Below are 19,946 nucleotides of genomic sequence, written 5' to 3' on the forward strand. Positions count from 1 at the left end.
ACCTGTGAAATGCAGGGAGTTGACCTGAGAAGCCTAGACATAAAATGGAGACATTTAAAGAGCTGTTAAACTACTAAATGTATAATCTGAGAACAGATAACCTGTCCAATGGGACAAATAAGTGAAAAAGGAAACTTGTTTGTCTCTCATAGGATCCAAGTGGAAAAAATAAAGTCAGTGAGAATTCATAACCTTGCCCTGTACCTTACAAAGTTTTTGTGTGAAGTGACCAGTAGTTCCCAAACTTCCAAACTAGTTCCAAAGATCATAAAAGTTGGTCCTGCACTACTGATAGCCCTGAATTGCCTGGTAAAGTCAAACACAAATTGCTCAGGTCACAGGATAACTATTGATAAATCCCACTGAAGAAGAGCTTCACAAAGAAAATTAATGAGGGAAACCAACACCTAGAGTGAGAATCAAGAGGGATAGTAATCCTCAGACATTTGCATAATAAAAAAACATTTAAATAGTAAAATGAAGTATACTAAAAACATTAAAGACATATAATAATGAATTGATATCCTTATAAGATAAAATAATAAAATATGAAAAACATGCTAAATATTTTTAACAAACTACCAAAACTCTTAGAAGAAAAGAATATCATCATTGAAATAAGATATGCACAATAAACTAGTTAAATTATTAGGAAAATAAACTGCAAGATAAAACTGAGGCAATAACCTGAAATGTACAGATGTAAATAATTCAAAATTATGATGGAGAAATTAAGAAACATGGTGAATAAAGTGAGAAGCTTAAAAACAGAAACTCCTATAGGAATTCCAAAAGCCGATACCACTGGGAATTGGAGAGTGGTAATATTTGAAGAAATGTTGGCTGAAAAATGTCCAGAATTCTTGAATGACTTCAATCTTTGAGTCTCTCTATAGTTTAGGACTTGGGAATGGGGGTAGATGTATTCAGAAAAGAGATATACTCAAAGTCATATGGGGAAGAAAGATGACCTAAAAGTTTTGCATTTGTATGCTGGTATAAAAATAGTAATAAAAAGCATAAAGAAACTAATCATGATGGTCCTGAGGTAGATCATGGTAGATGTATAAGACAGAGTGGGCTGCATTGCATGGGAATATTTCCAGGGCTCCCGCTAACAGAAGTTGTATGGCTGGATGGAGACTGATTGCACTGAGGTTTCTGACTTCTACAGTGGAGGGTTGGAGGCTGGCAAAGGCGGTCTTACCCAGATCAGATGACAACCAGGACTATTTGTTTACCTTTGGTGATGGAAACAGCCAGCAAAATTTATAAAAATCTACAATAATTAAGAAAATGTGGCATTGGCATAGAGTTGGAAACAGAAAAATGAACAAAGAAGTCTCAAAAACAGACCAGTGTAGACACACGGGGACATTATATGTGATAGAGAGAGCAGTGCAAATCAGTGAGGGAAGACTGGGTGAACTAAATACTCATAAAAGGAAAAATAATTAAGATACCTCTGCCACATGGTATGCAAAAATAAATTTCAAATGAATTAAAGACATGAATGTGAAAAAAAGAAAATGTTTTAAAATAAAGCATAAGAAAATCATAGGATTCATAGGATTTTACCCATTATTTAAAATATACAAATCCATTATGGATCAAAAAGAAAAATAAACTCTTAGAAAACTATAAGATCAACTTGTGATATGTTGCTTCATTAGATTTAAGCCAACTAGCAAAATATTTTTGTGCTTAAGTAGTCGTGATTATTTTCTAAACACCCATCCTCAAACAGAAAAGGGAATATGTTTATTACATCAGTGTAGGGAAATATTTCTTAAGCAAGGCTAATAGGACAAGAAAGTAGAAATTAAAGAACTCCTACAAATCAATAAGAAAGGAAAGATGAAGCATTGGAAAAATGGCAAAAAATATGAACAGATTTATTCCTACCAGAAATGGGGGAATACATATTAGAACATTTATATGTCATTTCATAGATATCATATTGACTAAAATCAATGTCTGATAGCACTTTGCTGATGAGAGTTAAACTGCTACAATTTTGAAATTAATTTGGCAATATCAAGAAAAGTTGATTATGCACAATTCCTTTGACCCAGGAAATAAACTTTTCTGTATCTTCCTGTGAATAAAGAGACAAAATGAATGCTAATTATGGCTGTCTCATTTTAAATAGGAAACTGAAAATAACTCTAATATAATGTAAAATTACAAAATAGTGCAAATAAGTGAATATATATATATCACTATAAAGATTTTATAATTTATAAGGTCAAATGAGTGAGAATACACTCAGTAAGAAACTATATAATGTTGCAAAATATACATTTTAAAATGTTAATATTATAATGATAAATAAATATATAGTATAAGTTCGAATATATAAATGTAAATGGAATATGTCAACCTTGGGCATCTCCTTTATCTCTGGGAAATGAAAAGTTGAGAGAAATGGCAAGGGTGCTTGTTTACATCTGTATCATTTTAGCTCTCCTTTTAATTAGGTTTTTAGAAGCAAAGATGTTAACATTTATTTAATTTTAATGGTGGATACATGTGTGCCTATTTTCTTATTGTCGTTCATTTCAGTATATATGATATTCTTTATTATTTTAAATAAGATAACTTTTTAGAAGAAAAATATTAAAAACGTTTGGTTAGAAGCAAAACCGCAATTCAAGAATAGTTTGCAATTGTGACTGAACTATAGTACAAATTAGGTAAGGCATATATTAACATAAAATTAGTAATTTCCCTAGGCAATGATCAGTAATGTTTCAACCTAGGGCTACATAGGATATTACTGGAATCCTTAAGTAACTTAATGCTAGGTTGGTGATACATGAAGTAATTTCTTCTTTGTATACAAAACACACACACAAAACATTACATCTTACTCCAGTAAAAGGATTATTTTCCAGAATGACACAATATTTGGCATAAAATGTTGCATTGGCAAACAGTGCCCAAGTAATTGTAATATAAGATTAAAGTGGCTGATGTATTTAAGTGGCTTTAATGCATAACTATCTTTCTTCCAGAACAACCCCACAATGTGAATACATCTGTGGGCCCTGTTAGGTGAAGTTCATAGCATAAAGCCTACTTTTGCAATGACTGGGATGCCAACACACAGCAGGGGGCCTCCCTCCAGTGGGCCTCTCTCCAGTGTTCTACGGAAACAGTACAAGATACTTAAAGGAGGCTATGTAAAGTGATTAAAGTCCCCTCTCTTTTCCATCACCATAGGTAGGAGTCATCATGTCCACTCTCCTTCCCAGTCTGACTCTGCTTGTTATTCAATCTGATCGGAATCCAGGACCACCTCCGGGTGCCACATTTCACCAGAAGGTATACTGCCCATGCCTCAAGGCAGAAGTTCAGCTCCCTCCTCTCTCCTGGGTGCCATACTGCCTCGGTGGAGCACAACGAGGCAGGGTGTCTTCTCTTTTGTTTAATCAATGATAGATTAGTCAGTACACCACTAAGAGGACAGGCCTTATTTTCTCTTTCCTCACAGACAGGTTTAACTTGTTAGTACCAAGATTTAGAATCAAGGAAGAAGTATAAAACTGTACCAGAGTTCAGGTTGAAGCCATGCAATCCAGTTTAGCTTATGCCAACGAGCCCTGCATTTCTGATTTGGGTTGACCCAAATAATCATAAAATATACTTTAATTCTCATTCAGGTATGCTCCCTTAGGGACCCCTCAGGGAAAGAAGGATGATTGAGAGGAAATATTCTATATCCCTGGCAGAGAAATACTTTAACACCATTAAAATATTGCTAATATTTTCTGCATACCCCATATAAGTAAGCTTCTAGTCCTTATGCAGGAAAATGTGAGTACTACAGATTTTAATATAGGCACCAAAAATCTTCAAATTAAAATTCCCTACAGAAGAAAGTCTCTAGAAAAGCTTATATATTAACAACAAATTTACATACACTGAGTTAGCTTTAATAATTGGCAAAACAGTGTTCTTTGTTTTGTATGTTCAATTTTTTTATGGATTGTTTTTATTTTTCCCCCAGGAAGCCCAACTAACTGGGGTAGGAATTATTTTCAAATAGGGCTATTTATTGTTTGTTTGTTATGCTTCTTTTCAATTAGACCAACATGATCTGCTAATTAAATTCTCTTGGAAAACAAAGCTTACATTATTAGGATATATATTTCCACAAATGGTTTGACCATCTCTACCACTTATAAAATTATTAAGAAGTTTTTCAAAACTCATCAGCAGTACTGGGAAGTATTAGGCTTTCTATACATGCACATTCTTTGGAGAATTTATGAAATGATAAATAGGTTTATGTTTGTTTCTTTGTTTCCCATGTAGCAAATCCAAAACCACCGAATACGTAAAGAGTCATTTTCTTACAGATATAAGGAGTTGTGTAAATATTTTCTGTCTGATCCTGGAGCAGGAAAATAGATGGCATGCTAACCATAACAGAATAGAGCAGGCTGGTAGGGTCAGACTCTGGAATTTGTCCCAGGGGTGGGTCACACACAGGACACAGACACTGCAACAGGTACCAGGAAGAAGTCTAGCTACACTTATAAAACATGATGTGGAAGAGATACATCATAGATAGTAATGATGCTAATACAATTCCACATAGATTTTGCCTCAGAGAGCTCCAACATAGACACAGTGTTTTTCAAACAGGCAAGTAGAGAACAGCCATAAGGAATCCAGAAACAAATGTTATTTAGAAGATCATACCAGCAATCAGGAAATCAACACCAGGGAAGTCTTCAGTGATGAAGAAAAGGGAACTAATCCACATAAGGAGTGTCAGGCACCAGAGTAGAAAGTTACACCCATTGATCCATTTAATCCTCAATAATCTCAAATTTTTTTCATTTCATGAAAAAGAAAACTGTGGACCAGACAGGTTAATTATAGCTGGTACCTGGTATTCAAATCTTGTCTGACTCCAAATCCTTAACCCACTGAAAATGAAAAGCATGTTGTATTTAATTAGCATATGGATCAACAAATCACCACCAGGCTGGGCAGTTTGGGATGAATAAATATGTATTATTTCAAATAACATGAGTATCAAAATGTTCAAGGGTCTTGCTATTATTCTGTCATTAATTTATTCATTTTTAATATCTTTATTGGAGTATAATTGCTTTACATTGTTCTGCTAGTTGCTGCTGTATAACAAAGTGAATCAGCTATACATATACATATATCCCCATATCTCCTCCCTCTGCGTCTCCCTCCCTCCCTCTTATCCCACCCCTCTAGGTTGTCACAAAGCACCAAGCTGATCTCCCTTGAGCAGTGTTATTTGGCTGCTTCCCACTAGCTATCTATTTTACATTTGGTAGTGTATATATGTCCATGCCACTCTCTCACTTCGTCTCAGCTTACCCTACCCCCTCCCCATGTCCTCAAGTCCATTCTCTACCTCTGCGCCTTTATTCCTGTCCTGCTCCTAGGGTCTTCAGAACCTTTTTTTTTTTTTTTTATTCCATATATATGTGTTAGCATGCAGTATTTGTTTTTCTCTTTCTGACTTACTTCACTCTGTATGACAGACTCTAAGTCCATCCACCTCACTACCAATAACTCAATTTCATTTCTTTTTATGGCTGCATAATATCCATTGTATATATGTGGCACATCTTCTTTATCCATTCATCTGTCAATGGACACTTAGGTTGCTTCCATGTCCCGGCTATTGTAAATAGTGCTGCAATGAACACTGTGGTACATGACTCTTTTTGAATTATGGTTTTCTCAGGTTACATGCCCAGTAGTGGGATTGCTGGGTTGTAAGGTACTTCTGTTTTTAGTTTTTTAAGGAAACTACATACTGTTCTCCACAGTGGCTGTATCAATTTACATTCCCAAAAACTGCAAGATGGTTCCCTTTTCTCCACACCCTCTCCAGCATTTACTGTTTGTAGATTTTTTGATGATGGCCATTCTGACCAGTGTGAGGCGATACATAATTGCAGTTTCGATTTATATTTCTCTAATGATTAGTGATTTGAGCATCCTTTCATGTGTTTGTTAGTAATCTGTATATCTTCTTTGGAGAAATGTCTATTTAGGTCTTCTGCCCATTTTTGGATTGGGCTGTTTTGTTTTGTTTTTTTGATATTGAGCTGCATGAGCTGCTTGTAAATTTTAGAGATTAATCCTTTGTCAGTTGCTTCATTTGCAAATATTTTCTCCCGTTCTCAGGGTTGTCTTTTGGTCTTGTTTATGGTTTCCTTTGCTGTGCAAAGGCTTTTAAGTTTCATTAGGTCCCATTTGTTTATTTTTGTTTTCTTTTCCATTTCTCTAGGAGGTGGATCAAAAAGGATCTTGCTGTGATTTATGTCAAAGAGGGTTCTGCCTACATTTTCCTCTTAGAGTTTGAAAGTGTCTGGCCTTACATTTAGGTCTTTAATCCATCTGGAGTTTATTTTTGTGTATGGTGTTAGGGAGTGTTCTAATTTCATCATTTTACATGTAGCTGTCCAGTTTTCCCAGCACCACTTATTGAAGAGGCTGTCTTTTCTCCTTTGTGTATTCTTGCCTCCCTTATCAAAGATCAAGTGACCATATGTGTGTGGGTTTTTCTGTGGGTTCTCTATCCTGTTCCATTGATCTATATTTTGTTTTTTGTGCCAGTACCATACTGTCTTGATTACTGTAACTTTGTAGTATAGTCTGAGGTCAGGGAGCCTGATTCCTCCAGCTCCATGTTTCTTTCTCAAGATTGCTTTGGTTATTCGGGGTCTTTTGTGTTTCCATACAAATTTTGAATTTTTTTGTTCTAGTAATGTGAAAAATGCCATTGGTAGTTTGATAGGGATTGCATTGAATCTGTAGATTGCTTTGGGTAGTAGAGTCATTTTCACAATGTTGATTCTTCCAAACCAAGAACATGCTCTATCTCTCCATCTGTTTGTATCATCTTTAATTTCTTTCATCAGTTCTTACAGTTTTCTGCATACAGGTCTTTTGTCTCCTTTGGTAGGTTTATTCCTAGGAATTTTATTTTTTATGTTGCAGTGGTAAATGGGAGGGTTTCCTTAATTTCTCTTTCAGATTTTTCATCATTAGTGTATAGGAATGCAAGAGATTTCTGTGCATTAATTTTGTATCCTGCTACTTTACCAAATTCATTGATTAGTTCTAGTAGTTTGCTGGTAGAGTCTGTAGGATTCTCTATGTATAGTACCATGTCATAGGCAAACAGTGACAGCTTTACTTTTTCTTTTCTGATTTGGATTCCTTTTATTTCTTTTTCTTCTCTATTGCTATGGTTAAAACTTCCAAAACTATGTTGAATCATAGTGGTGAGAGTGGGCAACCTTGTCTTCTTCCTGATCTTAGTAGAAATGGTTTAGTTTTTCACCATTGAGAACGATGTTGGCTGTGGGTTTGTCAAAGATGGACTTTATTGTGTTGAGGTAAGTTCCCTCTATGCCTACTTTCTGGAGAGTTATAATAAATGGGTGTTGAACTTTGTCAAAAGCTTTTTCTGCATCTGTTGAGATTATTTTTTGGGTTTTATCCTTCAATTTGTTAATATGGTGTATCACATTGATTGATTTGCGTATATTAAGAAGCCTTGCATTCCCTTGATAAACCCGACTTGATCATGGTGTTTGATCCTTTTAATGTGCAGCTGAATTGTGTTTACTTGTATTCTGTTGAGGATTTTTGCATCTATGTTCGTCAGTGATATTGGCCTGTGGTTTTCTTTTTTTGTAATATCTTTGTCTGGTTTTGGTATCAGGGTGATGGTGGCCTCATAGAATGAGTTTGGGTGTGTTCTTCCCTCTGCTATATTTTGGAAAAGTTTGAGAAGGATAGGTGTTAGCTCTTCTCTACATGCTTGATAGAATTTGTCTGTGAATCCATCTGGTCGTAGGCTTTTGTTTGTTGGACAATTTTTATCACAGTTTCAATTTCAGTGCTTGTGCTTGGTCTGTTTATATTTTCTATTTCTTTCTGGTTCAGTCTCAGAAGGTTGTGCTTTTCTAAGAATTTTTCCATTTCTTCAAGGTTGTCCATTTTATTGGCATATAGTTGCTTGTAGTAATCTCTCGTGATCCTTTGTATTTCTGCAGTGTCAGTTGTTACTTCTTCTTTATCATTTCTAATTCTGTTGATTTGAGTGTTCAACCTTTTTTCTTGATGAGTGTGGCTAAGAGTTTATCAATTTTGTTTATCTTCTCAAAGAACCAGCTTTTAGTTTTACTGATCTTTGCTATTGTTTTCTTTGTTTCTATTTCATTTATTTCTACTCTGATCTTTATGATTTCTTTCCTTCTACTAACTTTGGGTTTTTCTTGTTCTTCCTTCTCTAGTTAGTTCCTTTAGGTGTAATGTTAGATTGTTTATTAAGATTTTTCTTGTTTCTTGACGTAGGATTGTATTGCTATAAATTTCCCTCTTAGAACTGCTTTTGCTGCATCCCATAGGTTTTGTGTCACTGTGTTTTCATTGTCATTGTTTCTAGGTATTTTTTGATTTCCTCTTTTGATTTCTTCAGCAATCTCTTGGTTATTTAGTAGCATATTTTTTAGCCTCCAGTATTTGTACTTACAGTTTTTTTCCTGTAATTGATATCTAGTCCTATAGTGTTGTGATTGTAAAAGATACTTGATATGATTTCAATTTTCTTAAATTTACCAAGGCTTAATTTGTGACCCAAGGTACAATCTATTCTGGCGAATGTTCCATGAGCACTGAGAAGAAAGTGTATTTTGTTGTTTTTGGATGGAATGTCCTATAAGTATCAATTAAGACCCTCTTGTTTAATGTATCATTTAAAGCTTGTGTTTCCTTATTTAATTTCATTTTGGATGATCTGTCCATTGGTGAAAGTGGGGTGTTAAAGTCCCCTACTATAATCATGTTACTGTCGATTTCCCCTTTTATGGCTGTTAGTATTTGCCTTATGTATTGAGGTGCTATGTTGGGTGCAGAAATATTTACAATTGTTATATATTCTTCTTGGATTGATCCCTTGATCATTATGTAGTGTCCTTCTTTGTCTCTTATAATAGTCTTTATTTTAAAGTCTATTTTGTCTGATATGAGAATTGCTACTCCACCTTTCTTTTGATTTCCATTTGCATGGAATATCTTTTTCCATCCCATTAGTTTCAGTCTGCATGTGTCCCTCGGTCTGAAGTGGGTCTCCTGTAGACAGCATATATACAGGTGTTGTTTTTGTATCCATTCAGCCAGTCTATGTCTTTTGGTGGGAGCATTTAATCTATTTACATTTAAGGTAGTTATCGATATGTATGTTCCTATTACCGTTTTCTTAATTGTTTTGGGTTTGTTATTGTAGGTCTTTTCCTTCTCTTGTGTTTCTTGCCTAGAGAAGTTCCTTTAGCATTTGTTGTAAAGCTAGTTTGGTGTTGCTGAATTCTCTTAGCTTTTGCTTGTCTGTAAAGGTTTTAAATTCTCCATCGAAACTGAATGAGATCCTTGCTGTGTAATCTTGATTGTAGGTTTTTCCCTTTTATCACTGTATATATGTCCTGCTACTGCCTTCTGGCTTGCAGAGTTTCTGCTGAAAGATCAGCTGTTAATCTTATGGGGATTCCCTTGTAGGTTATTTGTTGCTCTTCCCTTTCTGCTTTTAACATTTCTTCTCTGTATTTAATTTTTGATAGTTTGATTAATATGTGTCTTGGTGTGTTTCTCCTTGGATTTATCCTGTATGGGACTCTCTGCTCTTCCTTCACTTGATTGACTACTTCCTTTCCCATATTAGAGAGGTTTTCAACAATAATCTCTTCAAATATTTTCTCAGTCCCTATTTCTCTTCTTCTTCTGGGACCCCTATAATTTGAATGTTTGTGTATTTAATGTTGTCCCAGAGTTCTCTGAGACTGGCCTCAATTCTTTTCCTTCTTTTTTCTTTATTCTCCTCTGTGGTAGTTATTTCCACTATTTTATCTTCCAGGTCACTTATCTATTCTTCTGCCTCAATTATTCTTCTATTGATTCCTTCTTGAGAATTTTTAATTTCATTTATTGTGTTGTTCATCATTGTTTGTTTGCTCTTTAGTTCTTCTAGGTCCTTGTTAAACATTTCTTGTATTTTCCCCATTCTATTTCCGAGGATCATATTTACTATCATTACTCTGAATTCTTTTTCAGATAGACTGCCTATTTCCTCTTCATTTGTTTGGTCTGGTGGGTTTTTACCTTGCTCCTTCATCTGCTGCATATTTCTCTGTCTTCTCATTTTGCTTAACTTACTGTGTTTGGGGTCTCCTTTTTGCACGCTGTAGGTTCATAGTTCCCGTTGTTTTTGGTGTCTGCCCCCAGTGGGTAAGTGTGGTTCAGTGGGTTGTGTAGGCTTCCTGTTGGAAGGGACTGGTGCCTGTTATCTGGTGGATGAGGCTGGATCTTGTCTTTCTGGTGGGCAGGACCATGTCTGGTGGTGTGTTTTGGGGTATCTGTGACCTTATTTTGATTTTGGGTATCCTCTCTGCTAATGGGTGGTGTTGTGTTCCTGTCTTGCTAATGTTTGGCATGGGGTGTCCAGCACTGGAGCTTGCTGGTTGTTGAGTGTAGCTGGTTCTTAGCGTTGAGACGGAGATCTGTGGGAGAGCTCTCACTGATTGATTTCATGTGGGGCCAGGAGGTCTCTGGTGGACCAATGTCCTGAACTCGGGTCTCCCACTCAGAACCTCAGCCCTGACATCTGCTGGAGCACCAAGACCCTGTCAGCCACATGGCTTCAAATCTTCTTCAGTGTGTTCTTTGCGTTAGTTTTCCAGTCTGTTGGATCAAGGAGTTTTCCTTCTTCATATTTTACAAGGAATTCTCCCTTTTTTTTCTCTTTGTGCCTTCTAGTTTCACTCACTGCCTTAGTGCCAGGGGCACAGGCCTCACACCTGGCTCTTCAGACCTAATTTATTTTTTTATAACCACAGAGGTGATATTAAACATTTGTCATAAGGTCATGGGGGAAAATGAGGCATTAAAAAGTATCTAGGCAGCATCTGAAGTCTACACTGTGCTTTTTGGCATTCAGGAAGACTGGTCCTACATGATTAAGGTCCTAGTTAAAATTGTGGATAGATACTATTTAGGAAAAATAAGGGTTTTTTTGTCTTTTTTGTTTTGGTATGGTGGAGACAGTGCTATATATAGTTTAACCAAAGCTCCTTTAACATTCCACCTTCCTGTATACATGGAAAACCATGCATACACATGTAGAATTTATGAAATGTACCTGATCATAGAAACATCTGTTTGTGCTGAATCAGTCTGAGAAATCAGTTCCTCCAAGAATATATTTTGGTAAGCAATGCTCTTTCGGGGGTGAAGGGGAGATTGGTGGAGGGAACTTTGGGGCAAAATCTGGCAAGACAAATAAAGAATCTGAGTCCTAGAGTAACTGCGATCCTAACTAATGAGCCAAACTGTCTCTAATGAAAAAAATAAAGTTGAGTTTTTAGAACAGAGATAAATATGTCTGAATTAGACAAGCAGGAAGGGTGTCTTAATGTTGAGTTCCAGAGTGTTATGTTAGAGTTGCCTAAATCCCGTCTGCTTAAAATTGGGGTTGTTCTATATTCTGGACAGATGATGAGTAAACTATAGAGTGTACAAATGTGTACAAGGGGTGCAGATGGATCCATATCTGATGAGAAAAGAAAACAGAATATTAAAACCAGCTGAGCTTGAAGAAAAATTCAGGGTAAAAATATCCCTTTTGGTTTTAAGTCTATATTCTGGATTAAAATAATATGACAGGGGGCTTCCCAGGTGGCGCAGTGGTTGAGAGTCTGCCTGCCGATGCAGGGGACATGGGTTCGTGTCCTGGTCCAGAAGGATTCCACATACCGTGGAGCGGCTGGGCCCGTGAGCCATGGCCACTGAGCCTGCGCATCCGGAGCCTGTGCTCCGCAGCGGGAGGGGCCACAGCAGTGAGAGGCCTGCGTACCGAAAATAATAATAATAATAATATGACATAGTTAAATTGCATAAAATGATGGTCTGATAGATTAGGCTGGTAAATTGGATTCTTTAGAAGCATGAAGCAAATATGCTATGCAGGAGAAAATAGTCTTGGGAGAAAAATGTACACCAATAAATAAAACAATTAATCTGCTAATTGTGTGTGTTCCTTTGGCTAGCAAAATTTGGAAACATTTGGTAATTTTCTGTCAAGAAGTATACACAAATTCAGTCTCTAGATAATCCTCAAGCAGACCATGGAAATCCAGATCATGTGGAATAAAGTAAGAAATCTCCAGGTAGAGTCAAGGTTTTTGTTTCACCTTTTAGTTCCCAATTCCAGTAACTCTGTGACATTATTCTTATCTCTTATAAATATGGCAAGGTTATTCTCCTCACTTGCACATTCACTGAAGCAATCAATCAGTGACTAATTGTACTTCCTATTCTCCATGTTAGGTGTGGTTTGTGATGATTTACATTATTTAGAACTATAAAAATGAGACTAAACCATTGCCATCAATGATTATAGTAGAAGGCACAGAAGGAAATTGTAGCATTTTCATGAAAAGGGTAACTTCTGCTTAGAGGCACTATCATTACTCTGTGTCTCTCCTGGTGGTCCTAATGTGTCACCCTTCAGGGTCAGAGCTATTACTGCAATTCTCTGTGGAACCAATATTTTTCTATGTTTTACCATCTCAATATAGAAACATTTAAAATGGTGCAGTGTCATCACTGCCATGATAAAAGATAAACTTTCAGGTAAAATTTAGCATTATCCTACAAGATAAATGTTTAATACTATTTTAAGTTTGAAATTTGTCATTTGTACTTTGCAAAGTCACCATAAGTTTCTGAAATGCAGCACATATTTTTAAAAATTAGAAAATAGTAGCTGGTTTCCTTTCCACCAAGCAATATGTTCCAAACTAATTTGACTGAATTGATAGAAACTGATTATCCTCAAAAAGAATGTTTTCCATATCTTATATACCCATCATCACAGTAAATGAAGTGATTCCTGTTTTATACTCTAACCTTTATATTGCCTTAGATAAAGCTATATATCACAAAACTTTATTTCTATAGTTTACCTATCTATAAACTGCTACTGAACAAAGAAAATATCATTAAAATGGGTAGTTAATAAAATGTTTAAGTTATGTGGAGTTTCCCGGAATTCATATGTGTAATCTTTAATTGATAGAAATCACAAGACATTAAGGAATATTATCTTGCCTTAAAGGGTAGAAGGTAATCCTGTGACCTTACATCAAATAACAAAAACAGCAGACTTAAAAGAGCTGTAGGGTTAAAAAGAATCACTTGTAAGCCTCAAGTCTCTCCACCCTAGGTACCCATCATGTATCTGTTTGCCTGAAGACCTGATGAAAGATCTGGGAAGACTCTTACTCTAAGGGAAAACATCTTCATGATGTATTTCTTTCACAGGTAATGTGTCAGCATCAGAGGGGAGTATTTAAGCAATCGATAACTGTATCTTAAATTGTCTTAACCCTTCTGCTCTTCCTTTCAAGATCATCTCTAAATTTAGAGAAGGGGCTACAATAAATACAAAGTCAAGCATGAGACACAGTTTGCACTTAGCAGAACTGCTTTGAGTATATGTAATGGAGGGAAGCACAAAGAGAGGGAAGAATGGTGCAGCCTGATTGCCCTCGAGGAGTCTACTGGACCACACTGGAGCATGAACCAGACACAGTGGCCTAGATGAGAAACAGAACATTACCAGCACCCCAGAATCTCCTCATGCCCCCTCCAGTCACAATCCACCTCTACCCCTCAATGGTAACCACTATTCTGACTTCTAACATATGCATCGATATGACCCACCTTTAGCTTTAGGTTAATAATGCCATATCCAGACAATTTAAGAGAGACAAGGTATCTCTTAAAGGAGAAGCTAAGAAATGTCTCCTGTCTTGCCTCTCTATTTCCCATGTCAAAATAGATAATTAGATTTTCACTTTTCAAAACTTATTTAAAGTCTGAAAAATAATCTGGACATCTGACAGCAGATCAGACTACGGAATTATGAGAAATCCTTAGTAATTTATCTTTGGAATTACCTCTACATGAGTAATCTGTAGATTCAAAGGAGACTGATAGAACGAAGAAAGGCATGTAAGTAGAATAATGAGTAAACACAGGGAGAAAAGGAAAGAAAGGGAAATATGAAAACTGAAAGAGAAATGATTTTAGTCTCATATTTTTAATTTATTAATTCTTATTTTTAATTTAATAATATTAAATCTTTAAATAGCTAAAACATTTTAACATTCATTGGGGATTTAAAAAATCATATTCTGCTAAAATCTTTTTCAAATTTTACTTTACAACTCATTATTTGAATCTTCAGCCTTTATACCACCCAACAAAATATCTTCACATAATTTTAAAAACAAGGAATAAAACCCACTGGCATCAAGATAAACATGATATAAAATCTACAATAGGAATACCTTTTTCCATACATTATAAAGCTTTAGAGCAAATATTTTATAAAGTATACTTGTGAAAAGACTTTGCAGTTTCATTATAAAGGAACAACCAAAATAGAAGTCATCAGATTAGAATTACTTCATCTTCCCACCAACAAATCTAATAACCCACTCATACATGTTTCCATAAAATCTGCCTTCCCTCCTATCACAATATATTGTGCAACAAACTTTGTTCCATTTGCCTTGCAAGGATTTTGCTGTTGAAATGATTCTCTCTCATCTATATCATCAAATTTTCCCATGCTACTGAATTGTTTCTCTTTAGTTCACAGACACATCTCACAATATTTCTCAACTTAAAATGAAACCAAAGCAACAAACCACAACCCTCCCTTGATTCCACCTTGCCTATCTGCTTGTCTTTATAGCAAATTCCACAAAATGTACTGTACTTGATGTTTCCTTGTCCTCATCTTCTATTCTGTCCTCAACCCATTCTGTGGTTGTTCCTCACAAATTTTCTGAAAAGAAAATTTTTCTGAAAGAATCTTTCTGAAAGAATTTTCTGAAAGAATCATTCCATAGTCACCTTCACCTTGCCACACCCAGTGGTTATATTCTCAGTTCTCACCTTTCTCTCACAAATGCATTGTACACAGTTGACCATCTCCCCCGTGAATCACTCTCTTCCCTTGACTCTTAGGGAACCATATCCTACTGGTGTTCTTTCTGAGCCAGTGACTATTCCTTTTAAATATCCTTTTCTGATTGCTCTTTTTTTTCTGCCTTTAGATTTTTATAGTGTCCCTTGATTGAGTCCTCAGAAGTCTTCAGTTTCCACATTCACTTTCTTGGTGTTCTCATCTCATCCCTTGACTTTAAACACCATCTCTGTCCCAGTGCATTCCAAATGTCTATCTGAAGCATTTCAAATGTGTACCTCCAGCCCTAACCTTTTTTCTGAGTACCAGGCTCATATACCCAACTATCTAATGGACATTTCCAATATAGTTGTACAGAACATAAATCTTGTTTTCCCTCCTATGATCACCCTCACACTTGACCAATCATGTTCTTACCCTTCAGTAATATAAATTTACCAGTTACTCAAGCCAATGCTTAGAAATTAGCCCAACTCATCTCTTTCAAAATGGCTCTTTGTCTGCTATGGACTGACTTGCGTTTTACCCCCTAAAAATATTCATATGTTGAAGTCCTAACCCCCAGTAACCCAGAATATGACCATATTTGGTGTTAGGATCTTTACAGAGGTTATTAAGAAAAATGACATCATTAGAGTGGGCCTTAATCCAATATAACTGATATTCTTATAAGAAGAGGAAATTGGGACACAGACAGGTACAGAAAAATAGTGAAGAGAAGGTACAGGCGGAAAACTGCTATCTACAATCCAAAGATAAAGGCCTGGATAGAACCTTCTCTCACAGCCCTCATAAGTAACCAATGTTGATCTCAGATTTCTAGCCTCCAGAAATGTGAGAAAAAAAAATTTTTTCTGTTGTTTAAGCCACTTAGTCTGTTGTTTTGGCATCCTGAGTACAGTAATACAATACCCACCCTATCAACTTGTTCTATCAGCCCTACCTTCAACATATATCCCAACTCTGACCATATTCAGCATTAAGCTCATGCCCTGAGCTATCTGTCCCCTTGAGGTCAATGAGAGCCTGCTAACTAGTCTCTTTACTTCCACTCTTGACCCCAAAACTCAATGGCTGGAATCATATTTTAAGAATGCAAATATTGTATTGCTTTGCTTCTCAAGCTATTCACTGGTTTCCCATCCAATATGAAATGAATGCAAACATCATACCTCAACCTACAACGTCTTAAAGGATCTTGCCTCTGCCCAACTTCTTGATTTCATCTTCTACAAGCTTGGGCTTTGTTCTCACTTGCCTTCTTGCTGTTAATGGAATACACTAAACTTTTTCCCACTCCAGATCATTTGCAAGTGCTCTTTCCTTCCCTTTCCCATGATTTTCATACTTGTAAGTACACTTCTGCCTGGATGAAGTGACACCTACTCAGAGAGTCATTCCCTGACCACCCTAAAATATGTACTCTCCATCTATTTACCTGTCATTATATTATAATCCACTTGTTTATATTTTCCTGTATTTCTCCCTCCAGTAGATGGTGAGCTCCTTGAGGGCAAAGGCTTTGTTTGTACCACTGTACCACCAGAATCTAGAAAAATGTCTGGCAATATCTGCTGCATGAGTCAATGCATGGAGTCTCCGCCCTGTACCACAAAGATGCCTCATATAGTACTGAGGTCCCTGAAACAACTAATATTTAGTACTAAAATGTGTCTTACCCTGAGCATTTACAATGCTGCATTCACACAAAGAACAGAAATATAACTTTTCAAGGACCATGCATGTGTTTTTCTTCACTTTCTTTGGCCCCTATAATCTTTATATTCAAGAAAAATGAAAGAGATCAAGAACTTACTACCCATTCGTCTCCATTATACTTCTCAGTTATCAAGTTAATACTTCTTAAAATTGCTACATGAAAAAACATTTTTTGACAAAGAAATAGAACATTCTGAAATCATTTGAAGGTTTTCATTTCTGACATATCTGGATAGGTCTCAAAGTGCAAGTTGGCTGGGAGGCCTATTTCTTCACTCAGTACACATTCTACCTCCTACTAGGCCAAGCTTTAGTGAGAACCTCTTTGATTAGAAGTTTCTTTTCATTTTGGTAAGATGAATGTTTAAGGATACATCAAAGTATACTTGATCAGCTGAAGATACTCTTTACAAAAATAGTTAATGCATGCCTTTATCTTAATGAGTAAAGACAAGATTTCAAAACAAGCATGCTGTTTTAAAATAGATCTCTTACTGTTAATTTTCTGAGAGTGAACCAAGGTCATCTTTACATTGGGTGAAAAAGGCTTAGATTTTCTTAAAACATGTAAAATAAGTCTAGACAATGACTAAGTAACTCCTAAGGTCTTCTGAGGAAAAAATATATTGTTTTAGACTTCACAACTCAGAAATTTTTGTGGTTGATAAATGTCATGTTTCAGTTTTAGAAGATTCAATCATTGATTTATTAGTTCAATAAAACTTACTGAATACCAAATAAAAAGCTATGCTCAATGCTAGGCACTGAGCACACCCAAGGTGAATTAGATATGTCCTTTGCTTCTGAGAAGCTCAGAAGTTGCTCAGGAAGATAGCCATGTAACAAACAATTACAATGTAACAATAATAATTATGATACTGATAGTAATAAATTCATATTAATTTTTGTGGATTATTTATTCCACAGATTGCAATGTTCTTAGCATGAACGTAAACTCTCAGAGTAAGCAGAGATAGTCAGGAATTGACATTTGTGTCGTGTTTTGAATAATGAACAAGAGCATGCAGGAAAAGAATGAATATGCAGGAAGAGAATCACTTAGCAGAAGAAACACCTCTGTGTAAGGTCATGGAACCAAAGTATAAATCTTAGTTGCCATATTGATAAAATGATAATCTCAGTTTTGCTGAAGCAAAAGCTTTTGGAGAAGATAGGGATGATTATATCTGGTATAAAATGAAAGAGGTAAATTGAGTCCAAATTGTGTGCCAGTTTCGCTGCCTTCTACACCATATGGCAGTATTCAATTTTATAATGCAGGCAATAATGAACCAACAGAAATATTTTAGTTAGAAAAATGTGATTAAGACATTTTTATGAAGATAAATCTGGTGACAGTGAGACTATATATAACATATATATAAAAACTGGATAAAATGGTGTTGACAAGAGCATTTACCAGGCTGTTGCAGTTGAAAGACATTAAGGACCTGTATTGAAAAGGATAATAAGCATAGATCAAAAGAAATGGCCAAATTTGAGAGATATTCCTGATATATTTAAATGGATTTAGTGGCTAATTGGAGGAGAAGAGTTCAAGAGAAAAGAGTTAATAATTATAAGGGTTTTGGCTTGGAGATATGAATGAATAGAGTTAAAAAGGCTAGAAAATTCAGTTGGGTAAATACCTTTGAGAAGAAAAATAATTAGTTCTTCTGGGGACATATGGGGCTTGAAGTACATGGGGGGACTTCTCAAGGTCCATTTCTTGTCATCACAGTTACTCCTATTGAAAGTGGCACATTATTACAGCAAAGTAGGGAGACTTCAGCTAACATAATTATGCTTCTAATAGATTAAAATAATTCTAACCATAAGGAGCTTTGAATTTAAACATTGTATAAGTGATAAGCATTATTATCATTCAGGGCAACCTTGAGGCTTCAGTTTGGTGATATAATGGAGATCATAATTAATTTGAAAATAATTTCTAGTCATGTAAAAAATCTCCAAAGAAGAAAAAGAAGTAAAATTTTTGGAAAAAACATAGAAAAATAAAAACAAAAACCCCACAACTTTGTTATCTTCCCCACAAATATTACTTTAGGATCAGACTCCTACTACCAATGGATCTAATGAGCCTGTTAATCAGACCTCTGCCTCCTACATAAGGTCATGACCCAATTCAGAATTTTCTTCCAGATACACACGGGGATGAAGTGGTTAGAACTGAATTGTTACTGCATCGTCCTGAAGAGATGTCCCCCAAAGTGCCTTTTGCTGAGATCTCAAGCTGCCCTGATTTCTGTTGTTCTTGAGAACTTATTCTATTGATGATTTTGATTTTCTGAGCACACAATTCTTAAAATAAATCCTCCTTTACTCTCCTTTATTCCTTTTTATTGTTTAAGTTAGTTGAAGTTGGAGATTATTTATGATAACTGAATAACCTAAGTGATACAAAAATTGATACCAGAGAGGAGCTATACAGAAAAGATCCTCATGAAACATGGGGTATTTTGAATTAGTTATCAAACTCAGATTGGGCATATGAAATTGAAGTCTCCATTTATATTCTGATTGAGCTAGAATTAGTCCATGTCTCTCAGTGCCAAATGCATTAATCAGCCTACTCCATGTGGCTTCAGAGTAAGCTTTTGGTAAAGTTTGGGAGACTAAGCAACTGCTAAGATAGATCAATAAAAAGGAGATGAGAAAAAAAAATTTTAACCAAAGAAATACAGGTTGCTTTCAAAGCACTGAATATTAAAATTAAAAAAAAAGAAAAACAAGCTAAAATTTGAAATGTTTATCTTTTAGAACCTTTATGTAACAATAATGAAAGAATAGCTTGCTGCTTGTATCTGTTGTTGAAGATAGTATGAAGAGATTGATTGTGGAAATTGCTGGATTTTACTGACATCTGGCTGTTAGATGAAAAGTTAAGGCTGATCATACGGTTTCAGAGGACTAAGAGCCTTGAAGAATCCCAACTTCCCAAATCCCTTGAGAATTATCCTTTATTATTATGCCTTATCAGACTGAAGAGAATGTGCTTCCCCTATAGAAAAGAATTAACCCTTCTCCTCATTCCATACACCTCACATTATTTACAAGGTAATGTAACTTCAAAGGTAACATAAATTCAAATAAAGGAAACCCAAAATCAGTCAAGTGGAATCATAAAAGGAATTTCATCCAGAGG

Source organism: Mesoplodon bidens (genome assembly GCF_964165515.1).
Source record: "Mesoplodon bidens genome assembly, chromosome: 1".
NCBI lineage: Eukaryota > Metazoa > Chordata > Mammalia > Artiodactyla > Ziphiidae > Mesoplodon > Mesoplodon bidens.